We start from the raw sequence: 7,945 nt of genomic DNA on the forward strand, positions 1-7,945 counted from the left end.
CTGGCCCGGCGGCGCCTTGGGGAGGTGGTCAGAGCGCGGGACGCTCGGGCCCTGCACGCTCCGGGTGCGAGCGTAGGAGGGCCCGGGGGTAATCTGCGCCCCCTTCCTTCCTTTCCCGCCTCTTCCTTTCCCCCCCTCGGTGAGAGAGGAGTTCCTCTCCTTCTCCGTACTCCACCTCCAGATGCACACCGAGTAAGATTCTGAGCTGTGCGCCTCACGCAGAAATTAACTAGAGAAAGGGCGCGATCGGAGGCGAGGGGTGGCAACTGTTAGGGGCTCCTCGCTTTAGCACCCCTCTTCCTGCTCTGTGTTTAAACGCATTTGGGGATGATGGGGGGAGAGTGGGAGGGCCCGGGCCTTTTGCGATGGAAGTGCGCATTTTGGCGAAGTCTGCAAGACGGGAGATCTCCTGTTTGCCTTCCCACTTGAACATAGGAGTTGAGGAAACATAAAGGATACAATTAAGTTTCATTTCCAACCCAGCATTTAATAGGAAACCTCTTCTGTCTGTTTTTTTTTTTCAACTCTAGAAATAAGCTACCTGGAAACTCTCTCTACCCACCTCCACGCCCTATTGCACGTTCAAGTTTTTCCACTTTATTTTGGCGAACCGTTTTAACGGTAATCCAAATTTCGCTTGAAATATGAAGACCATAACCTCTACAGAGTTAAAGCATACTTGCAGCAGAGTGGGATTTGGTGTCTTTCAAACGCTAGGGCGTTTGGCCCCCTAGGCTTTTGGAATCCATTATGCTTTTTTTTTTCTTTTCATTTTTAACGTGTGCTCTCTGTAAAAAGTGAGTAATGGGAATTTTTGTGGTTCTGCGGTGCTTTCACATCTGTACAGCCTTCTGTGAACTTTTTGTAAGATTCAGAATTGAATTTGAACATCTGTAAGAAGCAATTGTTACATTTCATTCTAAAATGCTGTATTAGATTTTAAACCGATTATTGGCCTCATTGTCATTTGTAAAGGTTTGTGACTTCAAGCCATTTCCATTATGCCTTTAAATCCTTGGTTACCATTTTCCCCAATCTTTGAAACATGCTGGGTTGTTGGAGCTGGTAATATCTTTATTATCTAAAGAGTTGTTATTAGATGAGATAGTGTTTCTTGTTATCATTAGTGGTTTGCCACTACTATTACTATAGCTAAAATAATACTTCTTTCAGAAACCTGTAGTGTGATCAGAAAGCCTTCATGTTGAACCACATTACAAATTTGTAATAAAATACCGGTAACTTAGAGCATTGGCATCAAAGCTAGTCTGAAGAATAAAAAATATAAATCATATAGTATTTTAAAAACAGAGGTCCTGTTTTCAAGCAGGTCGGAAAGAACTGCTATAATGGTACTTTTGGGGATAGGATTTCTGTTAGGCCATATTTAATGATAGTTAAGATCACATCTAATTGGTACTCATTTACATACAATATAAATGTGCTCAAGTCCCCACAGTCTCACAATTTATAGTATTTTATTGTACTTAGTTAATAATAACCTGAAAAAAAAGTAACATACCTTTGAATTCTGTTAAATGTTGACATAATACATTAAAACAGGAAGTGATAGTGTTTGTCATAAGATATAATGGAGTGTGTGTGTTTAATATGTAGTTTTAAAAAGAACATGTATGAAGATATGTTAACAGTCTCAGAATACGAGTTATTACCAACCAGGATATTTAAGAGACTGAGTTTAGAATCCAAAATGAGTAACAAAGTCACAGATTTGTACGTTTATTTGTACTGAAGTTTGATTTTGCTTTCAGTTTCATTTATAAATGACTGATAAGGTCATTTTTTTAAAGCTACTACAGTTTCAGTTGACCTTTATGGTAAAAGAAATTATCTAAAACGCTCCTCTCATTTACTTTCAGGCAAACAGCCACCCCCGTCTATTGCTTTATAAGATGCGGAATGAATTACTAGGCTCCTTTCCTTCCCCCTCCCCTATAAGTTCAATTGTACTTTTTTTTAAAAGCACATCAGCAGTTTCTGTAGTTTTCAGCACCTGGCAAATAAAACTTTACTCAAATAATGACAGGGATATGGATCGTCTTTTCCGTGCTTGAATGATTTTTCTTTGTTCAAAGTGAGCAAGGGTACACATGATTAAAAAACATTTTTATTGTCTAAGTCTGGTAGTAATTTGTCTTGCTTAAATGAAAATGTTTTCTTTTTTCTTAAAGAATATATTAGTTTTAAACACAAGTTGCCATTTTAAGGAAGTAAATGCCTATTTGAAAGTACTTATTTATGGGGCCGCCCCAGCAGTCTAGAGGCAGTGTGTTAAAGCATTACACTAAATGTCTACCATTAGGACACTTGCTCATGCTGTCATCTGTATTTTGGCAGATGTTTTATCTTCGCCACTGAGTTGTTAATGGAGATTTGAAAGGCCAGGGTCTAAAGAAGAAAAATAGGTGTTTTTCCAAGTTTGATAAATACTCTAAGTCCACAGTAATCACTCATATTATTAAAACCAAGTTTGCATTCCTTAATGTTAGTTCACCTATAGCTATATAGGCATTGTTTTTAATACTTTAATGTTCTTTTTGTGATATAATATTCATACAACCATGTCAGCCATCTTTTAGACTTTTGCTATTCCCTTTTTATGTAAGATAAAAATCTCTATTTTTATGTCTTGTGTCTCACTCAGCCTAATATAATGCACTCTTGGGTTGTCATAAAGCTACTTTTACTTTGTGTCCTAGTGTAGATAGTAGTTCCCATGATAAAAGAACAAAAAATACTAGTGTAGGATTGATTTTGTTAAATTTATTGTAGTACTAAAGTAAAGAACATGGAGGGGTGCCTGTGTGGCTCCGTAGGTTAAGCATCCAACTTTGGCTCAGGTCATGGTCTCTTGGCTAGTGAGTTCCAGCCCTGCATCTGGCTCTGTGCTGACAGCTCAGAGGCTGGAGGCTGCTTCGGATTCCTCTCTCTCTGCCCCTCCCCTGCTCACCTTCTCTATCTCTCAAAAATAAAATAAACATTAAAAAGTTAAAGAAAGAAAGAACATGGAGTACCCAAGAAATTTGATCCTGATATACCTAGACTAAGTCAACAGGACCTGGATTTTTTGTTTTTTGTATTTACATAGAGTTGAAACAGAAATTATAAGTTCTAAACTTCTCTGAATATTACATTTGCTGTTTGTGGAACAAGTATATAAGACTCAGAATCTGGTCATCCCCAGAGTTTGAGATGAAGAGAGTAAGTGTGCATATTTGAATACAGGTTAAAAGGTAACACAAAGCATTTGGCAAGTGCAAGGTCTGTCAAAACTGCTTTTTTTCCATTTTGAGCAAATATGAGCCCATGCTATGCTCTAGGCACTTTGTAAGGCCCTCTTGGGTATAACAGGTAAATTTTAGACCATTTGCCTCTCAGTAACTTAAAATGTAGTATATAAAGGACAGGAAATTTTGTTTGTTTCTATCTCCTGGTGACATTTAATATATTTTAAGTGCTTGGCAAGCCCATTATTCTGGATATTACTAACTTGAAATTTTCTCTACCCTGCAATTCTGGGTTGACCACTTCTGTTCTCATAAGGCCATTTTAAATCTAGTGGGGGATTACTTTGAGTCAGAACTAAACACCTTGTGGACACCCCTACTTTAACATCAGGCCTTATTTGGTCTCTGTTGGAGAGAGATCTGTCTAAATCTTTCTTTTTGACCCTAATCCTAACCCAATTCAGTTTGAGACTCCAGGTCTTCATACCAAGGGCTTGATCTAATGGCAAGAACTGGTAGGATTCACTTTCAGCTGTTGTCTTTACTCATGAGCTTTGCTTCATTTACCTTAGTGACTGTTAGGCTTCTTATCCCATTCCTGAACATCCATTTCAAGCAGATAATTAACTTCCTACTCTACTGCAGAAAATAGTGATGTGTGGTGTGGACTCACTCAGCTTCCCTCCCACCATTACTAAACTTATCTGCAAATTCTTAAGCGGCCTTCATCTCATTCTCCTCCCTCCCCCCATTTCAGAAGTATACCCATTCACCTTTTCAAGGAGAGGTTCACCTGTGTATAGCTCCTTCACTTCCGCCATCTTGGAGACTTGCCCAGACGGCTTAATTGTTTCATCTTAGATCTCTCCCTCTCCATTGGCTTCTTCCACACACGCTCAAGTTTTACCCCCTTTTGTCTTAGATCTTAGATCTTTCATCTTAGATCTCTCCCTCTCCATTGGCTCCTTATACACATGCTCAAATTTTACCCCCTGTTACAAACAAAGGAGAAAAACCAAAAAACCTTGCCCTTGTCCCTGTCTCCAAACTCTTTCTGTTGCTTTTTCTCTCTGCATTCTTACTGCAAAATTTATTGAAAAAGAATAACTGCTTCTTCCTTCTTCCCACCCATTCGCTTCCCAAATGCATGTTTGGGAACACTTCCCAAACGCACTAGTCTATTCATATTGTTGTAGATAAAGAAGCTAATGATGTGGTATTTAATCTAGAGCCTGCCTCTACTCATAACATCTATTTTGTTCTTATAAAGACCCTTATTTGGTGGTCTGCAGTGGTGTTCTTTGCTGCTCTTTCTTCTTTTTCTCACTTCCTTGATTTATTCCTCTTTAATGATTTTTCCATAAATGTTGGTGTTTCCCAACATCCTATTCTCTTGTTCCTGCTGTTTGCTTTGTAAGTACTCTATGCAGTCTTGATTATGCTCACAATTTCACTTACCAGCTGTGATCTTGGCGATTCCCAGGTATTCATAGTTCCTGACCTTTCTTCTTGAATCCAGATCTGTAACGCTCTGAGAACTATTGGACATCCTCATTTCGTTGTACTACAAGTACGTTAATACTCAGCCTATTAAATACTGAAAGAATATTCCCCTGTGAATGTCCAAAATTTCTTTTCTCAATAGAATTCACAATCTAACAAGTTACACATACTCTTAGTAAATAACGTTAATTCTTTCCTCTTCTCCCTATTTCCCACATCCAACTTATGTTGATTATCTTAGATTTTTTCTGTAATGTTTTGGCTTTCTCTCCAGGTGTCAATTACCTGGACTATTACAGTGGTGATCTCCTAATAGGTCTTCCTTTCCTATCTGCCTTCCTGTCCTCAGTTTACCCTTTATACTGCTGTACAATTTTTTTTAATGCAAGTAAACCTGAGTGGTTTGCTGTTACTTATATTTTTCAGTCCCAACTCCTCAGAGTGCCATGCCAGGAAACCTTTACAGTATTTCTTAACCATCCCTTCTTCTTACCACTCACTTGAATAATCTTCTGCTTCCTGTTGTTACTTTTCTTGTTCCTCTGTGCATGTTACGTACTCGGTCCAGAAAGTCCTTCCTTTTCTCTACCATTCCTACTCCTCCTTCAAGACTTAGCTTAATATCATCCTGTAGAAAGATCATTTTTAGATACATTCTTGTAATTTTTAAGAAACTCTTCTATGGTCTGCAACTGACTTGTTTGAGATTGTTCACTAAAATATGTTGCTTCTCAATTGCATAAATCAGGTCTGTTGAAGTGAGAAGCAGTGGAGTATTCTCTAGACATATGAAAGAAGAGTGAATCCTCTTTATTACAGTTTTTATATTTTCCTTTCTTGGAATTCATACTTTAAATTTTTTACATTTATAAGGAATGTATTGATTTGTATTTGCTGGACCCTGGATCCATACATAGGATGCCAAATGAAGACATTGTCATTGTTTCTCTCCCATTTAAGAGTAATGGAGATTTCTGTTAAGTAAAACAGTAATTACAAGATTGGTGAGTTAAGTGCAGTGACAAAACTTGAATAGGGAGACAGTGGGAGCAATAAGGAGGGGGTGAATACGATTGAGTAGTGGTAGGGAAGGAGGGGAGGACAGGACTGAACATCTCCATTGTGTTTTAGTAGGAAGAACCAAAGGTAGCAAACTATAGCTGCCATTTATTGACCATTTCCTGTATATGCAGAAACACTACAATAAGACTCTAATATTTATTATTTCATTAAATCTTAAAATCTCTATGATGTATACACTATCACTGCACATTTTCTGGATGAGGAAATTAGAGGTTAAGTAACTTGCCAAAGTTTGTACAAATAGAAAGCGCGAAATCTTGAGCCAAGGTCTGACTCCACAGTGTTCTCTTACCTGTACTTATGTTTGCCAGCATGTGCAGAGGTATGGAGATGAAAGGGCATTAGCAGATTCATGGAATTGGAAGTGGTCATTATGATTGGAGCTTAGTTTGGAAATGAGGGAGTACAGAGGCGGGGCTGTAAAGGATCTAGTTTGTATTCCATGATAAGGCACTTAGAATTTAGCTTGAAGGGGGCGGGGGGTGTTGTTAAAGTGTATTAGGCAAAAGAGTGCACATTTGCATTTAGAACAGTTATTTTGGGAACTGTGGAAAATACATTGGGGCTAAGATGGGAAAATATTGAGGCTGGAGGTAGGGAACTAGTCAAGAGGTTATAGCAGTAACTCAAAAGAAAGATGATAAATTTCTAATTGATACAACAGACATTGGATTGAGGAGCCATTAAATAGGTTGAGCCTATCAAGAATTTTTCATGGCTAGAGAGAGGGAGGAATCTAGCATGATTCTTATTAGGTCCAGGTCTTGTTGATCAATAGATAATAGAAAATACTTTGGATGGTGAGTATTTGTGGGGGGGGGAGGAGGGGGGGCAGAATAGGGAGAGGGTAAATAGACTTTTGGACATGTTGACTTTGAATTAACTGTAGCACATTCAAGTGGAAGTACACAGCAGACAGTTGGCTTTCCAGGTCTGTAGTTGAGAAAGGTGGGGCTTGGTTGACAAAAAGTGTGTAGGTGTTAAAACTGTGGAGTAAGGAGAATGCTGGACCGGGGGAGAGGGGGTGGTTGGGAGGCAGGTGGGCAGTGCTGGATATGAAGTTCTGAGGAACACTGATATTTATTGTGAGTCAAGGGATAGGTTTCAATAAAGAAAGAAAGATGAAGTGGGGTGGACAAAGCAATAGGAGGAAATTCAGAATCAGGAGCTATCGCAGAGGCCAAGGGACAAGAGCAAGAAAGGAGCTGCCTACTGGCAGAGGAACTATAGAGTAGTCAAGATAGAGAGAAAACCAGGCACATTCAGTTTTTCACATGGGATTATTGGGGCTTGGCGAGAACTATTGTAGTGAAGAAGGAGTAGAGGCCAGGTGGCAGAAATTTAAGAAGTGAATCGGAGGTGAAGACTTGCATGTCGATTATTTTAGGGTGCCAGGGAAGAGATGAATGGTTTTTTAAAAAGTTGCCTAATATTTAAGCATTTTTAAAAAATATTACCAAAAAACCCTATGTGAAAGGCATAGAGGGATGTAGGAGGCTGAAAATCAACTAGGGAAAGTCCTTAGGGAGGTGAGTGGGTGTGGAGCCAGAAATGAAAACTAACAGGTGAAGGGATGCAATTCTGAAAAGGAGGACAGTGACAGGGGTGTGGATAGTTGGGTAAATTTATAGGTGGGAAGTATTGGAAGCTTCTGGCTTCTCATGTGAAGGACTCAGATTAAGAAATAGGGCTCCTGGACATCTGGGTGGCTCAGTCAGTTAAGCATCAGACTTCAGCTCAGGTCATGATCTCATGGTTTGTGATGTTGAGCCCTGCATTGAACTCTGTGCTGACAGCTCAGAGCCTGGAACCTGCTTCAGATTCTGTGTCTCCCTCTCTCTCTGCCTCTCCCCCCCTTCAGAAATAAATAAACATTAAAGTTTTTTAAATTAAAAAAAAAAGAAANGTTGTTCCCCTAGTAGCAACGCAAATTTTCTTAGAAATCTGTTAAGACTGATTACTCTCCTGCCAATCTATAGTACTTTGTTCTTACCAAAGGATAGCACTTATGACCTTGTGTTACAAAAAGTATGTATCATTCTTCCAAGTGAGAAATGAAAGCCACTAAAAGAAAATTGTTTCCTCCCCTGCCCACCCCTCCCCCCCCGCCC

At 39.1% G+C, this 7,945-nt stretch overlaps 1 protein-coding gene across 5 annotated transcripts in view; it reads left to right on the forward strand.

Annotated features, from left to right (window-relative positions):
• CD47 (CD47 molecule) overlaps window positions 1-7,945 on the forward strand; it is a 46,804-nt gene that overhangs the window by 291 nt on the left and 38,568 nt on the right. The window lies entirely within an intron of this gene.

The sequence above is a fragment of the Crocuta crocuta genome, unplaced genomic scaffold, assembly GCF_008692635.1.
Source record: "Crocuta crocuta isolate KB4526 unplaced genomic scaffold, BGI_CrCroc_1.0 scaffold56, whole genome shotgun sequence".
Taxonomy (NCBI): domain Eukaryota; kingdom Metazoa; phylum Chordata; class Mammalia; order Carnivora; family Hyaenidae; genus Crocuta; species Crocuta crocuta.